General features: G+C 37.6%; 1 protein-coding gene across 1 annotated transcript in view; it reads left to right on the forward strand.

The window, feature by feature from the left end:
* Positions 1 to 826: 826 nt before the first annotated feature.
* Positions 827 to 18,810, forward strand: part of LOC103504920 (S-phase kinase-associated protein 2) — a 43,679-nt gene continuing 25,695 nt past the window's right edge. Inside the window, exon 1 of the mRNA XM_026820353.1 lies at positions 827 to 1,392. The gene's annotated coding sequence lies outside the window, so the exon portion shown is untranslated. The remainder of the gene's footprint in view (positions 1,393 to 18,810) is intronic.

Raw genomic sequence — 18,810 nt, forward strand, 5'->3', positions numbered from 1 at the left:
AACGGTATGAGCTAGCGACCTGGGACTTGAAATTTGGTGTGTAAGCCACAAATGTGACAGGGATGCAAGACAAAACGTTTGGTTATGATAAGTGCTGCAGTTGATGGCATTTTACCCGCTTTTTGGCGGTTTTCAGCTATACCTAGGTACTGATTAAACGGTTAGATATTGTAAAGGTTACAATAGAAGAACACCCAAATAAGCATCATTCAATAGGATAAGGAAAGTCGTGTGATGTTCACACCAGACTTTTTTTATTCTTCTTTTTGTAATATTGAAAATATGTTTTACTCTTTTTTACTGCACTTTTCCTCCTTCGTTACCTATATCCTCGTGAAAATTGATATTAAGAATAAATAATGATTTTCATTTTGTACTTTGGACGTTAATGTCTTGGAGAGAGGATCAAACTTTATTTTACCCTGTCAGCACTTTTTTTGCTGTAGGTACCTAGGTAGTTAACTTTGTAATGTTTAATGATGATAGGTACCATCTACCTTGCCTACCTTACTAATGATGCACTTAAATCTTCATAGCATGTCCTTGATAGCACAGCTGTTGTTGGTTCTAGGGTCGTCTGACAGACCGCAGACCGCGATCTCAATGACCTAGGTCTATCAGACAGTCGAAATTTAGGTGGTGGAAAAAGCTCAAGACTTTGGTCTCTAGTTTGGCTAGAATTTCTAAACCTTGTGACGGAGCCCTTTTGGGACGTCATTTTTACAAAAAGTTGATCTTTTTTCAGATTTTTCTAGACCGTGCGAGCTTACGATTTTCAAATGTAGGTGGCGTTGCGCATTCCCGCCTCAGTATTCTGAGAGAATTTGTGCGAGGCGGGCTCTTTTGTGTTCGTGTTTTCGATATCTTTTAAAAAAATTAATTTATTTTAAAATGTAATCATAATTCATGTTATTTCTGGTGTTTTTTATTTATTGATTAAAAATTAGATCTAATTATAAGTAATTTAACTTAATAAATAATTAATTTATCATAGTGAAAGTGTTTTTCTTTTTGGTTTTAAATCGGTTTGTTTGCATAGGTTTTCATTTTTGTTTGTTTTGATTTTTTTATCAACAGCCAGTAACCATTTTCAAGTGCATTTTGTGGGAAAATATTTAACCTAAACATTCTGCTGTTTTGGAGCCGAATTCATTTTGACTGGGAATCATCAAAGGCCTAGACTATGAGGAGAATAAGTGGTAAGTTATTTTAGAAATTCAACATTCATCTTTCTCTTCAACAAGAATTCAACTCAACCCAAGTGTGTTTCCTGATTTTTAAGTAAAAAATGCTTCAAGCAAAGTGTCAAAAAGTATTGAAACATGATTTATTAAAGAAGGATAAGGAGCAAGTTTAACGAAACGTTTCATCTCTACAATCCACATTAATCAAGTAAGTTCATATTTTATTGCAATATTATTAACTTCTTAGATTTAGAAACAACTTTTATTTCAACGGGCATCAAGTTGTTTAAATTGGTTTAAGCCATTTTTCATTTCCTAACCTTTAATCTTGTGTTGTTCAGATGTCAAAGCTAAAAGTCTTGGTACATAGGTACTCTTGGCAGGACCCATTCATGAAGTACCTACCTGTATAATTATTTATTTACTACCTCTAATAACTATTCCATTTAAGTAACTAATTCATTTTTCATTTCCTAACCTTTAATCTTGTGTTGTTCAGATGTCAAAGCTAAAAGTCTTGGTACATACTCTTGGCAGGACCCATTCATGAAGTACCTACCTGTATAATTATTTATTTACTACCTCTAATAACTATTCCATTTAAGTAACTAATAAACTAACCAAAAGAAAACTGGGTAATTCCTCAAAGGATTTCTCATTTTGGAAACGGTTGTGAGTTCTTAGTCTGTATAGGTAGGTTAATACCTAGTTGCTGTGAGAAGTCCTTTGAGGAATCAACCCCAGATCCTCCTCCTTGAAATATTTTTGATTTTTGTGCAAGGACTAAAATAGATATTTTATCTGCTTAAAAAAAAAAAAAAAAATCATCACACTGATTGATGTACCTAACCTATAAAGTTCAAGTACAATATAAAATATCTTACTACTTACCTTGTAAGTTGTACCTATTCAAGTGTTAATTACATCCAATTTTACATAGAATAAAGGAATTCTCTGTTTCCCAACTCTTCACATATTCTAATAAGTTGTTTTTATCTTGATAGCTGCAACTGAATGCAAACATTGTTCTCCACACTACCACAGAACATCAATGTGTTAAAGCTAGACAATGCATACTCTACCAGTTGTTCTATCTTGATAAGCTATGTAGAGAGACAGTATGCAAATTCTCGACACTCAATAGAGCCTCGACCCCAACACAGCCAACACTATACAGTCTACGAGTAGATTGTTCAACTTTTAAAAGCTCTCTGCTCTCCATATAGGTAGGTTAGTACCTAGTTGCTGTGAGAAGTGCAATGCTGCAAAATGACAAGTCCTTTGAGGAATCAACCCCAGATCCTCCTCCTTGAAATATTTTTGATTTTTGTGCAAGGACTAAAATAGATATTTTATCTGCTTATCATTAAATATTTGAATAGGATTTTTATCGTCAGTCGCATAGGATCAGGGGCAGTCTAGGACAGCTGTTTTTGGATTTTTTACCTAGATTTGTATAAGCTTAACCCATCCTTTGAGGCAGTTGCCCCTACAACTAAGCCTCATTTTTACTTTCTATTACTACAGTATAGCGAGCTATACTAAATAGTAATGAAAGTATTTACCTAACTATCAACATAGCTCTCCTACTTCATTTGGATTGAAAATGAGTGCCTCCAAAACAGACCATAAGAAGATAGAAGAGGAGGTGGAAGAATAGGTATTCGATGAAGTTATGGGAAAAGATTTCCCAGGAACGGAAAAGTTTTGAAAATTTCCGTTCCGACCGGGATTCGAACCCAACACCTCCAGGTCAAGAGTCAGTGCTCTTTAACCGCTCAGCCACAGAGGTGGGCTAGTGAAAGCACGTTTTTTTTGTCTTCCCCTGTTTTAACTACGTTGTCTTTATGTCATACACCCATATTTATGAACAAAATGCTGGCTCTTAAGTTCGTGCTAAGCATAGTCTCAAGGCATTTGATTGGTCAATTTTGACTTGCAGAACCTACCCACTTTCTGCTCGGCTTGGAAGTTTCCTTTACCTTGGAGACATACTAATCAGACTGTATATTGCCTAGATGCAAACCCAGTAAGTAGGAGACATAGTAGTTGACTGTGTAAACTGTAACAGATGTTGAGGGGAGGATCTAGCTTTAACAGACCAAGCTAAGAGTAGACTAAACTGTGTATTGAGGGTAAAACTCCCGCCACTAAAAAACCTTAGTGATATTAAGTAAACCCCCCTAACATTTTAGGTACTTACTGCCCATGTGAGACTGAAAAGCTTCTTTACTTATACCTCAACAATAATTGAATAAGTTTTTAGCTATATTTAGATTTGGGAATAGTTCCCAAGTTGGTATTCAGCTAGTCCCATTATTTCAATAGTTAAGTAAATAAGTACTGAACCATGTCTCATATTGAAAGTTACCTATCAATACAAGGCAAAACTCCCTGCAAGCTATACTTAAGGGGGAGAACACTTCACATCTGGCTTTTTAAAGAAGCTGTGTGTTACCTCTTGGGCAAACTAGTTAGCTCCCTTCTTCCTTCCTCCCTCCTAACTAGCCGCCTTTCTTCAGATTCCCTCCCTTCCTTTTCTCCTCTGAGTTCGGGACTATTTGAATAAAAAAAACCCAGAAAAACTCGGAGAGACTAATGCGTTCCTTGTTGAACACACACAAAAACAGAAGATAAGACTGACCTGGCAGATGAACGGAGATGGAGAGTATTCGTCACTTTAGGAGCAGAAGTTATTAAATTGGACAAAATTCCGAAGGCAAGGTACCATCTGCCTTAGCTTCTTCTAAACAACCCTCTTGTTATCCTCTTAAGGGTGAAGATTCTATGCTATGAAATGTGTTGTTGTTTGTTGTGTGTGTGTGTGTGTGTGTGTGTTTTTTTTTTAAGAAATGAGAACTCATGTACCAAAAAGTTTAAATACCTAATCAGAAGTTTATTTTTTCATATAAGCGTACCTATAACCCTTCAAAAAATAGGCTCAAACCATGCTTTATCCCTTCTTACTTCACTTTGGATTTCAACCATCAGCTCTTCTATTTGTCCATATGAGGCTAAGTCTAAGTGCACCCCGGAATAGCCGTCTGGGTGCACTCCTATGAAGTTAAATATATCTAATAGTGGATTAAATACAGCTGATAGGGAGTTCTTGCTTCTAAGATGACGATATACATCTCATCATATGTGTTGAATGACCTTACACTGGCTTGAACTCGCTCTATTTTATTAGAAGAAATAATAACACTTCTCTATACCATAGATAGTTATAGTATGTATAGGACCTTACTATGTAAAGTATATTATGTATGTATATTCTCTACTATGTATTAGCCTGATGATGCGTGTAAGGTGTGGAAAAAGTTGAACATTATTTAAAGTCAATATTTAAGGGTATTTGAGTGAAATTTCGAGTGTATGGCCGCCATACACGCCTTATATGGAAGGTGTGGAAAAAGTTGAACAGCAGCTCAGGCTTCACAGGGTGTTTTTAAAGTAGTTATGGAAATATGGAATCTTCCTCTTAAGTCATTATCCTCATCCCCACACACACCATCAGGTCGACCTGATCAGGTGTACCTGTCAGGTCCACCTGATGGTGAGTGGCTGGTCTTAGGATTAAAAGCTAGTAAACATACCAAACTGCTTAGTAATCATCGAAAAAAGTCCATAAAAATATTCATTAACAAAATATTCAGTTGATAAAAAAGATTATTCATTTGATATTAATCATTCCCCTCTTTTACCTCAAAAACACATTCTTTCCCCACTTCCTGTGTTGTGTAGGTACCTATCTCTTGCTTTCTCCTTACAATCGAGATATTTTCACATTTTCACGTCAAATGGGAGACTTTTTTTTTTTCCAAAGAAAACTTTCATTGGAAAGAATGAATACAATGACATCTTGCACGTGTATCCTTATTTTATGTGTGGTCAGTTGTGTTAAGCAACCTCCGCCTTGGTTGGCACGTGGGTAGGCTGGTTTGTTGAAAGTAAAAAAAGTAGGTATATCAAAACGAGCTTTCTGACCAACACGGATAAAGCCGTCCCTCGCCTTCTGGCCGCAAACAGCTGAAGAGGCCTCAGTTACTAGACTTTTTCATTGCTATTTGGTTGGCATTTGCAAATGTTCCGCAGCAAGGTAACTAGACTGAGGTCGTAGTATTTTTCTCTATACTTTTTGTCTAATGTCAGATAGGTACTAGTACAAGTAAGTACGTACTTTTTTTAATGGTTTTGATAGAGGGAACTATGTATAACAACGTAAGTAGGTGTTGTCCCGAAATCAAAGATAGACACTCAAGAAGGGCAGGGTAGGCGAAAGCCAGACTTTCCAAGAATGAACTTCATCTGTTTAGAATAAAGTCTGCCTCGAGCGTTAATCGAACTCGCGACCTTGCTCTAACGAGGCAAGCTATCTAGACTGACAAAGTATTAATTTCAAGACTGGAAAAAGGAAGGACGGGCAAAAAAAAAAAAAAAAGGAGTCAGTTTTCCTCGTTTCGACTTTTCCACACATTCCTGCTTTCTTCTTTATGTGTTTGACTTTTCGTCGACATTTTAATCACATTAAAAATTATTTTTGCTCTGCCTTCTTCGCTGCAGGGGTTGTTGGATTTTTTTTCCGAGTGTTTTGGGAAAATATTACCTACACCTACCTAGTCTTCTAAATCTAAACGGCTTTGGAACACGAAGCGGACGAAGCCCAAAAAAGAAATCCCAAATTTATTAATAAAATCTCTCCAAGCCAGGTCGTTCATTTTGCAGATTTCCAAATATGTATGCGCTTGAAAAGGGACTTGCTATATTTACCTATTTTTAGTCTTATTCAATGAGTAAGGAAGTAGCAAGCAGTTATGTAAGTAAGGTATTTATAAAAAGGTAATTAACTAGGTAATAAGGACCTAACCAAAAATCAAGTAGGTAGGTATGTCAGTATCCCATCCTACATCAAGTTTTCTTGCACATAACACGGTACCTATGTTCTTTGGGAATACCTGAGATTCCTAATATCCTATGAACATAAAAACATAATGTAGGTATCTGTATACCTACTTACCTAGTATGGTTGTACATATGTACGAGTAGGGGCCATAAGTTTAGGGTAAAAGAACTCGATTATTAGGTTACTTCCCCTGATTTAGGCTGTTGAAAAGCTATATTACCTATATTATATTGTCGAGCTTCCCGATATAGAGTTCAATATTAGAGTGCCGGAACCCAGTCACCTGATTGGGCTGCCTACACCCTAGTTTTTTTCTCAGTGTACCCACCAAAATGAGAACTCACTCAGATATGAGGAAGACAACTGAAATTCCAACCCAGTTATACAACGTACAACACAAATAGGTACATCAATCCTTCTTGTAAAGACATTGGAACCAACTCAATCCACATTCTACATTACATAGCGTTTCTCTAAATCAGTTCTGATTAATTTGAACGCAAACATCATTATTACGATGGACATGTACAAACGAATTATATCTTCAGACAAATTATTCAAACAAGATGCTGGTAGTATAATTATGGATATAGTTTTTGTTCTCCTCCTCCTACTCCTCATTCAATGTTTGAATAGGATTTTTATCGTCAGTCGCATAGGATCAGGGGCAGTCTAGGACAGCTGTTTTTGGATTTTTTACCTGGATTTGTGTAAGCTTAACCCATCCTTTGAGGCAGTTGCCCCTACAACTAAGCCTCATTTTTACTTTCTATTACTACAGTATAGCGAGCTATACTAGTAATGAAAGTATTTAAGTACCTACCTAACTATCAACATAGCTCTCCTACTTACTTTATTTGGGTTGAAAATGAGTGCCTCTAAAACAGCATAAGACCAACCTCAGTGGTGCAGTGGTTAGCGTGGTGGACTTCAGATCTGGAGGTTGGTGGTTCGAGTCCAAGTCAAGTCAAAAAATTTAGCGTAGTGGCGGGGAACGACATTTGTGACGAGCATTTATGCTTAACACAATTAAAATTCTTTTAAAACAGCATAAGAAGATAGAAGAGGAGGTGGAAGAATAGGTATTCGATGAAGTTGTGGGAAAAGATTTCCCAGGAACGGAAATGTTTTGAAAATTTCCGTTCCGACCGGGATTTGAACCCAACACCTCCAGGTCAAGAGTCACTGCTCTTTAACCGCTCAGCCACAGAGGTGGACTAGTGAAAGCACCTTTTTTGTCTTCCCCTGTTTTAACTTCGTTGTCTTTATGTCTTAGTTTCTCCTCTGAGTTCGGGGCTATTTGAATAAAAAAAAAAACCTAGAAAAACTCGGCGAGACTAAAATGCGTTCCTTGTTGAACACACACAAAAACAGAAGATGAGACTGACCTGGCAGATGAACGGAGATGGAGAGTATTCGTCACTTTAGGAGTAGAAGTTATTAAATTGGACAAAATTCCGAAGGCAAGGTACCATCTGCCTTAGCTTCTTCTAAATAACCCTCTTGTTATCCTCTAAGGGTGAAGATTCTATGCTATGAAATGTGTTGTTGTTTGTTGTGTGTGTGTGTGTGTGTTTTTTTTTTTAAAACAAATGAGAACTTATGTACCAAAAAGTTTAAATACCTAATCAGAACTTTATTTTTTCATATAAGCGTACCTATAACGCTTCAAAAAATAGGCTCAAACCATGCTTTATGCTTTCTTACTTCACTTTGGATTTCAACCATCAGCTCTTCTATTTGTCCATATGAGGCTAAGTTAGTCTAAGTGCACCCCGGAATAGCCGTCTGGGTGCACTCCTCTGAAATTAAATACATCTAATAGTGGATTAAATACAGCTGATAGAGAGTTCTTGCTTCTCAGATGACGATATACATCTCATCATATGTGTTGAATGACCTTACACTGGCTTGAACTCGCTCTATTTTATTAGAAGAAATAATAACACTTCTCTGTACTATAGATAGTTATAGTATGTATAAGACCTTACTATGTAAAGTATATTATGTATGTATATTCTCTACTATGTATTAGCCTGATGATGTGTGTAAGGTGTGGAAAAAGTTGAACAGTCGGAACAAATGATCACCGATTTATAAAGTTCTCATTTATCTCTCCCCCACTCCCCCCCACGTGAAAAATCCCGTTCAAAATTTCCCTCGAATGAATAAAATGGGGAAGAATTGCAAATAGGTATTCATGGGGTGAGGGGAGGAGAATAGAAGGATATGAGAGGGAGGTAATGAAGGAGAGGGAGAGAGATGGAAGAAAGAAAGGGAGGGAGGGGGGAGAGAGGTTTGGAGGTAAAAAAGAAGGAGAGAGGTAAGGTGGGAGGAAAAGAGGAGGAGTAGGTAATGAAGGAGTGGGAAGGGAGAGAAAGGAGAGGGGTAGAGAATGAAGGAGAGGGAGAGAGGTATAGAACCAAGGAAAAAGGGATGAAAGGGGAGGGAGAGAATTTAGGGAAATAGAGGGAGAGTGGAAAAAGGGAAATTTAAGGCTGGCTTATTTGTTCTTGTTTTTCTATGTTTAACGGAATTGCGGGTCGTTTGTTAGGGTATTACGGATAGCAAGTTGTACTTAGCAACTGAGTTAAACTTAGGTCTCATGCCAAACATTTCTCTACTTTTTCCGCCAAGAAAGTTTGTATTTAAGTTAGCGACATTTGAAGCAGTACTAACAGTAATTTAATTTTAAACGCAGGTACCTACTGCTATACTATAGTCGACATAAGTCGAATCGACATCAACTGGAACCCCATATAGGTGAGATCAAAGGTCGAAAATTTCATACAAATTTGAAGGTTTGTGATTGACCAATCAGAAGAAAATTGGTAACAAATATTCATGCTTGATTGACTAATGGCTACCTATGACATATGACCTTTGATCAAGTAGTTCACTAACAGCTTTTCATGAAGATAATCTTCTATTTCAATGGCCCTCAACGTCAATTTTGTGTGTACCTAAAGTAACATCACAATTTTTATTTATGTTTTAATAGATCTGTTGCGCTTACTTGGGTGATGTTTCAAAGTCATAGAGCAGGAAAAATGAGGACCAACGGAATTTTTCTTTTTCTTCTGTTCAAATTGGAAGGATATTGAATGTGATTGGGTGGTAACACATCTGAAGCAATGCATACAGAAATTGAGTAATATCTATTGAACTTATTCATGTTTATAAAGACTTTCTAAGAATTTCTACGCAATTCTGCTTCTTCTTTGCCTTTTCCCGTTCGGGTTTGTCGTTAACCTCTTTTGATCAGTACCAGACAGATGTTTTTTAAGGCATTTGATTCTGCCGCAAACGTTTCACCATTGGATGCTCTTCCTTTCTATATTGAATTCCACCATTTAGCGAATGAAAATGTCTCCTTTTTTAAAGTAAATACTTCAATATTTATTTTTGAACCAACAACACATACCTAGGTAGCAAAATAACATAAGTTACTGGTCTCCTTTGGGTAACAGGGACCATTTTTGAAGACTTGAACCTTTCAAGATGTACTTCCTAGACGTCTATGAATGTATTCGATTCAGGATGTAACTCAATTATCATGTAAAAAACATACAACAAAGACATGATTGAATGGTTCTGCAGAGATGACAACTTATATTATTCCTAACAGACCATGTCCAATTTGGGAACAAAAGATCACAGAAGATTTGACAGTGTACCTTCTATTTAAAGAGACTAGCTTGATTCATATGCAGGAGACATCGTCTGTTAATTATTCCAAACTTCTGTGCGCGCTGATTTGCCTATGTTTCTTAAATTCCCGTGTATAAGTGATTTACCTATACTTATGTTATACTCCGTTTGTATACGATTTGCTTATTGTGATTCTACAGATGTTGATTTACCACTGATTCTACTGCGGGACGTGAGTGAAATTTTCGGCACCTATAACCGGGACTACAATCTCATTAGTAAAACTCTGAACATTTTGGTTAACCTGTGAGAATCCTCGGAGATTATTCTCAAATACATAATCTCCGATCACGTATTATGGCCAGAGGCCAGAGGTTAACAAACACTTTAACACGAGATTTTAGGCCTGGCTCATCCTGCTATTAGTTTAATTGTTTATATGATTTCTTTGCGTGAAATTGGTGAAAGGGCAGCAGGCAGCAGTTGAGGGTGAAAAATAGTACTTGTCAAATTTGGCCACTGCAGAAGTTCCAAAAGGTCGACTGCATGAAATGTCGTACCATGCCTCAAGCAATAAAACAAAAATGACAAAATAACATCGATAACTTGTTTCATTTTATTTATTTTTTTAGATAAAAAAAGGCTCCACAATGTCTTTGTCATTTTGGCAAGAAACCCAATTTTCTCTTGCTTTTGCCGCAATTTTCTCATTCGGGAAACAAGCGGAAGCTCTCCAAAATAACTTGACAAGTTGAGCCAAAAGACTTGTCAATAAACACGGAACAAATAGGGGTGAAGGGAAAAACTAGGTATTTGTCATAGCATTGTTTGACAATGTAGGTATTTTATGTGTTTACGGAGTTGTATTTATGATGTTTACGTAGTTGTGTTTATGTGTTTACTCTCCCTTCCTTCCTTCCTCTCTCCCTTCGTCCATTTTATTTCCTCGACAAAATGGGAGGAAGAGGGAAAATCTTTGTTACGGCAGAGATGTAAAAAGAATGGACAAACGGGAGAGGGGTTCCCTCCTGCCCACCTATTCCCTGCCTTTCAGGAATTTTATGGGAAGAAGAGGGAAGAAAATCTTCGTTACAGGAGAGGAGGAAAGGTAAAGACAATGGGCGAAAGGGGAGGGAAACAGGCTCCCTCTCTCTAACGTATTCCCTTCCTTTCTGGGAATTTCCTTGGCTGTCCTCTCCTCCCTATGTCGTGAAAATGAAATGATGTTGACCGAAGGGACATGGGGAAGTAATAACAATGATGGGAGAGTTGCAAGATAAAAGTAGTGTGAAAAACAAACCAACAATAAAAATAATCTCCTGTGATTACTCAAACAATACTGTGTGCAAACAATCAAATTGCATGTGATACACATTTTTTCTTTGTTTCTTTAGAAGATTTACCCCCGTATGTTAAAGAAGAAGAGGTTCATACTTCATAGTACAGTTTTTTATTTTGTTAACTCTCTGTGAGCATTGAGCATGCTCAAAGACTATGCTCAGAACAGTCTCCGACCACGTTCTGGACCGGGGTCTTAGGTAGAGCATGAGATTTCGAGCGTTATGGACACAACATGTTTGTAATTTGTGGCGCCAAAATTTCAAATTTTGCAACATAATGTGTGTGTTTGTATTTTTTCTTTTACTGATAATTTTTGTAATGTTAGATTAGAGCAAACAGTACCTAACAATTCAGCAAAGTAGGTAGGTACAAATTGCTTGCTTTTTTTTAAAAGGGATCGAGAGAGAGAAAAAAGGTCAAATTGTAAAAAACCAAGTTTTACCTCTACCTGTGTAAAAAAATGCTGACTTTGCCAATATACCCATGGATTTCTCGAGGACAATACATGCTACTGGCCCTTCATCCTCTATCAGTGGCACTATAAAATCCTTCTCTCCATTCTGCTTCACTTCGCTTTTCATTTTATCATATTTTTCAATTACTTTACGTTTATTACACGGCAGGGTTCGGGGGACTGGAAAGCTGGAAACTGTCTACTCAGGTTTCCAAATGGACATTTTTTATGTCTATTTTATTTACGTCTGTTGTTGAATCCGCATTGTCGATATTTGTGAATCCATTTGAGCATTTAGGACAATGAGCTTTTAGGACGAATCTCTGACAAAAACTTTCTTTGATTTCTTTGGTTAATAACAGCAAGAACGTTTCAAGCTTTTGACTGTCATTGTACTGGTCTGGTCACTGTTCTTGTCTCATCCTGTGCTTATCTCTTCGGTCCAGATTTCTGATAAAGGGATCAGGGACCTTATTTGATTCACTGGTAGCTTAAAAACGAAAGCATCCTTTTCGGGAATTGGCTCCAGAAGTGAGAACAACAATCCTGTTTTTCACTCAACGACCTCACTGAAAGTCCATTTCCCATCGAAAGTAGCCTGGCGAATTCCTTTTCAAGAATCCTCGACACGACACATTCACATTCTTCGGAGTTCTAAATGTTCTGTACCTAAGACCATAAGTAGATTGTATTGAGGGGGTAAAAAAGATAGAAAGGGACAAAGGGGGAGAATGAGATCAAAGGGAGGAAGAGAGAAACGGAGGCCTAAACACGTGGGATTTTGATGAAAAATAGTTGGGGATAAAAAAAAAGTCGGAACAAATGATCACCGATTTATAAAGTTCTCATTTATCTCTCCCCCACTCCCCCCCCACGTGAAAAATCCCGTTCAAAATTTCCCTCGAATGAATAAAACGGGGAAGAATTGCAAATAGGCATTCATGGGGTGAGGGGAGGAGAATAGAAGGATATGAGAGGGAGGTAATGAAGGAGAGGGATAGAAATGGAAGAAAGAAAGGGAGGGAGGAGGAGAGAGGTTTGGAGGTAAAAAAGAAGGAGAGAGGTACTTGAGGTGGGAGGAAAAGAGGAGGGGTAGGTAATGAAGGAGTGGGAAGGGAGAGAAAGGAGAGGGGTAGAGAATGAAGGAGAGGGAGAGAGCAACTTAGGAGTAGGTTTACATCTATTGTACATAGTGATGGGTCGTGGGTAAATACCCACTGGGTGGGTAAATAAAAATTGGGTATTTACCCGGGTATTTATCCACCCCGCTCTTTCGTTCAGAGTTCTCTCTTGAGATTCTGTCTCGAAATAGAAACTTGCCGCGAAGAATGTTCTGCTTTACGTCCAAATATGGTTTGGTCGGGTTCTGACTACTGAGTAAAAAAACCTTTAACGGTTATAAAACTTGTAAGTTGTTGCTGGAACGTATGAGGTTGGCAAGGATGAAAGGCAGTTGCTGTCGTCAATGAACGCAATCATCTTACATATATTTCAACTTCAACAGTATGTGACTTTACTGTGATTTCAACTGTACATTGAGTTGTTTATGAGACCTTACAGTTAGACATATGCCATGAATGCCATCAGCCATGACACATGTATCTTACATCTTTTTCTTCGCTTTTTCCCGTGTTCAGACGGAGTCGGCGTTTTTCGTCAGCCTCTCAATCAGCCCTTGACACATCTTGAATGCTAGTAAAAAATCTATGCGAGACACATTTCTATAAATTCAAATACAGAAAAATAAACAATATTACTTAAAATCGATATTGTGAAATTGAAATGAACTGATATCGGTTTTTATTTCGCCGGGACTATCAGAAGCTTTAAGCTACCAAAAGCAAGCCATACAACAGAAATGGATACTATACATAACACCCGCCATTTATTGTTTTTTCTCCACTGAAATGCTGAAATCTGTTTGTTATTGTATTCTTTCATTCAGTTCCTCTTTTCTCCCACATGTGTACCTCTTCTATTTTCAGAGTTGAATATAAATATGTACCTATATACATTTATTTATATCTATATCCGTGTTTACCTATTTATATTTCGTATCTAGTTCAGGTAGGTAGGTATCTATAATATAATAGCTATACATATAGGTAAGTATTTATATTTATAGTTTTTTTTTGTTTTTTTTTTGTTTTTTTTTTTTTTTTTTTTTTTTTTTTTATTTAGTAACGAGTACAAAGGTTGGAGGATAGCGCGTCTGCCTTGTAAGCTTCTGATATGAAACTTGAATGCCTCGACTTTTGTCAGGCACACTAATTCACCAGTCTCTGAAGTGAATTCTTCACTAACTGGGTCACAAGCATCGCACACACAAATACATCATTAAAAAACCAACTCTTTTCTCTGCTTCTTCAAAAAAATGCCGCCATTTGACTGTTATCTATTGGCAAATAAATGACGAAGAGCCCACGGAGAAAGGAATGAACGTGTCCTCGTCTTGGAAAGTGGTTCTCAAACTCAAGTGGCCTCACGGGACGGACCATCGTAACCTTGGGGTCAGAACCAAAGGCGTATATCCCATCATGACACCCCCGCAGCCGCAGACCATTTTGGAAGGGGCCCCTGTTTTTAATTCAGAGCATCCCCTTGTCGTCAATTTTGAAATCACAAGAAGATGGGGCCACTCACCTTTCCCCAACGAACTCTTCCTCTCAGAGACGCTCTTTCGTTCAGAGTTCCGATAGTGAAAAGTCACTATCAAAGGAAGACACAAGAAACACCTGAAAGAAGTCTTCTTCAAATAGAAGTCGAAAAGACATGGACACTTTGAAGAAATGGAAAAGGACAAAACCTGAACAAGGAAACAGATGTCTTCTTGCAATGAAAGTCAAAATGCATCAAAGGAGCCCGAAAAGCCATATCAAAGAAAAAACACGAAAATTTTTCTTTAAAATAGAAAATTTAAAGGCATTGAAGAAGAAAACACGAAGAAGAAAACATGGAAAATCACGAATAAAGATTTGAACAAAGGAGTTTGGAAAAATGGAAAAACATGGTCAAAGAGAAAAAGAGCATCTTTATTCTTCTCAAAATGGGAAGAAATGGAAAGAGGAAATTGGGGGCCCAAGAAATAAGTCAAAATAGAACACAACAAAGCGACATTAATCAGACGGGAAGGGAAAAACATATACAAATACAACACTAAAACACATACACAGACAAATACAAAACAAACACAAAATAGCATCAAGTAATAGGCAATACATCTCTAGACACGTGTCTTGAAACACGTGGATTACATTTTGTGTAATCCAACTATCCAACACATGTTTGTTGATAATTTACACCATGTTATATTGGTTGTGAATTTTGTAACAATATTGCACATTTATGTGAGGAAGAATAATTTCTGTGGTCGATGAGCAAATGGATTTATGGATGTGTTTTTCATTTGATTAGATTCTGAAGAAGGAACAAACGTAAATAAATAACGAAATTAACTTATTAAGGAAAAAGTGTAGTCAGTTGGAAGGTTGGAACACATGCCAGTTGTAAGAGGGTTACGAAGTTGGAGGAATTCCTATTCTTTATTAATGAAAGAAGTAAACCACAAATACAACAGGTAAAGGGACTAAAGGATTGCAGGATTATGGAGTAAAGATTCGGTTCACAAAATGTTTTCTTCGGATTGCCATGTAATGCACATCATACAGACTATCTTATTGAATTGTCGGATAGCCTAGTGATCCCTGTTAGGAAAACATGCCCGGATTTCTTGCAAATTTTGGTTCCTTGTTTTCATTTTTCGCTTCGGTCTCATTTCAATTTATCATTTTCTTACATGTTAGTATCTATTATTTCCTCTTTCAAAACATAATTATAACAATGCTCGTTTGGCTTACATGCATCGTTTTTCCCCTATTTCTTTTGCATATCTAGGCAGGGAAGTATATTCCCCCATTTCGTCTGGCATCTAGGGTAGAGAAATGTATTTCGAGCTCTTTTTTAGACACGTTCTGCAGGGTCCGTGTCTCTCCCATGTATTCAATTAGAATAAAACATTTTATTTGTGATACCCCCGCAAAAAGTTACCTGCTGAATATAAAAGGTCATACAGGGTTCAATTGTTGCCCACGCTGAAATTGAGGGACAGTACAGTAAAAATGCAAAAACGCTTTATTTTCCAAATACTTCAGCTTCAGGGTCATCTCCGAGAACTGATGCAGAGTATAGAAGGTTGGACGATGATCAGTTCCATCGAGGTCCAACACCTTTGCAGCATTTGTTCGGCTTCAATTTTATTAAAAATGTACAGTCCACGTCAACTGGGAAGTCCGATGGAAGCGCATGGAGGGGAACCGCAACTTCTCAACTGTAAGTCGGACAGTTCTAAAAGTTTCACCATTCGATTCGGCGTGAAAAATCCCATGGGATCAACTATTCACATGCTTACTTGTTAATCAACGAGCTATTTTTTGACGAGTGCGCACCCAAAGGTCATCGGACTTCCTAGTTGAAGTGGACTGTATCTATTGAACTTATTCATAGTTATAAAGACTTTCTAAGAATTTCTACTCAATTCTGCTTCTTCTTTGCCTTTTCCCGTTCGGGTTTGTCGTTAACCTCTTTTGATCAGTACCAGACAGATCTTTTTTGAGGCATTTGATTCTGCCGCAAACATTTTACCATTGGATGCCCTTCCTTCCTATATTGAATTCCACTATTTGGCGAATGAAAATGTCTCCTTTTTTAAGTAAATACTTCCGTATTTATTTTTGAACCAACAACACATACCTAGGTAGCAAAATAACATAAGTTACTGGTCCCCTCTTGGACCATTTTTGAAGACTTGAACCTTTCAAGATGTACTTCCTTAGACGTCTATGAATGTATTCGATTCAGGATGTAACTCAATTATCATGTAAAAAACATACAATAAAGACATGATTGAATGGTTCTGGAGAGATGACAACTTGAATATTATTCCTAACAGACCATGTCCAATTTAGGAACAAACACAGAAGATTCGTTTTTTTTGACAGTGTACCTTCTATTTAAAGAGACTAGCTTGATTCATATGCAGGAGACATCGTCTGTTAATTATTCCAAACTTCTGTGCGCGCTGATTTGCCTATGTTTCTTAAATTCCTGTGTGTAAGTGATTTACCTATACTTATGTTATACTCCGTTTATATACGATTTGCTTATTATGATTCTACAGATGTTGATTTACCATTGATTCTATCGTGGGACGTGAGTGAAATTTTCGGCACTTATAACCGGGCCTATAATCTCATTAGTTAAATTTTGAACATGCTTGGCAAACTATTCCCAAATCCCGAACAGTCTCCGATCATATATTATGATCAGAAGTTAACAAACACATTAACATGAGTTTGTAGGTCTGGCTCATCCTGCTTTCAGTGTTCTTATGGTTTCTTTTCGTGAAATTGGTGAAAGGGCAGCAGTTGAGGGGGAAAAATAGTACTTGTCAAATTTGGCCACTGCAGAAGTTCCAAAAGGTCGACTGCATGAAATGTCGCACCATGCCTCAGGCAATAAAACAAAAATGACAAAATAACATCGATAACTTGTTTTATTTTATTTATTTTTTTAGACAAAAAAGGCTCCACAATTCCTTTGTTATTTTGGCAAGGCACCCAATTTTCTCTTGCTTTTGCCGCAATTTTCTCATTCGGGAAACAAGCGGAAGCTCTCCAAAATAACTTGACAAGTTGAGCCAAAAGACTTGTCAATAAACACGGAACAAATAGGGGTGAAGGGAAAAACTAGGTATTTGTCATAGCATCGTTTGACAATGTAGGTATTTTATGTGTTTACGGAGTTGTATTTATGATGTTTATGTAGTTCTGTTGTGTTTATGTGTTTGCTCTCCCTTCCTTCCTTCCTCTCTCCCTTCCTTCCTCTCTCCCTTCGTCCATTTTATTTCCTCGCCAAATTGGAGGAAGAGGGAAAATCTTTGTTACGGCAGAGATGTAAAAAGAATGGACAAACGGGAGAGGGGTTCCCTCCTGCCCACCTATTCCCTGCCTTTCAGGAATTTTATGGGAAGAAGAGGGAAGAAAATCTTCGTTACAGGAGAGGAGGAAAGGTAAAGACAATGGGCGAAAGGGGAGGGAAACAGTGTTTGACAATGTAGGTATTTTATGTGTTTACGGAGTTGTATTTATGATGTTTACGTAGTTGTGTTTATGTGTTTACTCTCCCTTCCTTCCTTCCTCTCTCCCTTCGTCCATTTTATTTCCTCGTCAAAACGGGAAAAATCTTTGTTACGGAAGAGAGGTAAAAAGAATGGACGAACGGGAGAGGGGTTCCCTCCTGCCCTACCTTTCGGGAATTTTATGGGAAGAAGAGGGAAGAAAATCTTCGTTACAGGAGAGGAGGAAAGGTAAAGACAATGGGCGAAAGGGGAGGGAAACAGGCTCCCTCTCTCTAACGTATTCCCTTCCTTTCTGGGAATTTCCTTGGCTGTCCTCTCCTCCCTATGTCGTGAAAATGAAATGATGTTGACCGAAGGGACATGGGGAAGTAATAACAATGATGGGAGAGTTGCAAGATAAAAGTAGTGTGAAAAACAAACCAACAATAAAAAGGGAAACAGTCTCCCTCTCTCTAACGTATTCCCTTCCTTTCTGGGAATTTCCTTGGCTGTCCTCTCCTCCCTATGTCGTGAAAATGAAATGATGTTGACCGAAGGGACATGGGGAAGTAATAACAATGATGGGAGAGTTGCAAGATAAAAGTAGTGTGAAAAACAAACCAACAATAAAAATAATCTCCTGTGATTACTCAAACAATACTGTGTGCAAACAATCAAATTGCATGTGATACACATTTTTTCTTTGTTTCTTTAGAAGATTTACCCCCGTATGTTAAAGAAGAAGAGGTTCATACTTCATAGTACAGTTTTTTATTTTGTTAACTCTCTGTGAGCATTGAGCATGCTCAAAGACTATGCTCAGAACAGTCTCCGACCACGTTCTGGACCGGGGTCTTAGGTAGAGCATGAGATTTCGAGCGTTATGGACACAACATGTTTGTAATTTGTGGCGCCAAAATTTCAAATTTTGCAACATAATGTGTGTGTTTGTATTTTTTCTTTTACTGATAATTTTTGTAATGTTAGATTAGAGCAAACAGTACCTAACAATTCAGCAAGAGATTTACCCTCGTATGTTAAATAAGAGGTTCATAGTACAGTTTTTTATTTTGTTAACTCTCTGTGAGCATTGAGCATGCTCAAAGACTGTGCTCAGAACAGTCTCCAACCACGTTTTGGACCGGGGTCTTAGGTAGAGCAT

The sequence above is a fragment of the Diaphorina citri genome, unplaced genomic scaffold (assembly GCF_000475195.1).
Source record: "Diaphorina citri unplaced genomic scaffold, Diaci psyllid genome assembly version 1.1 scaffold140, whole genome shotgun sequence".
NCBI lineage: Eukaryota > Metazoa > Arthropoda > Insecta > Hemiptera > Psyllidae > Diaphorina > Diaphorina citri.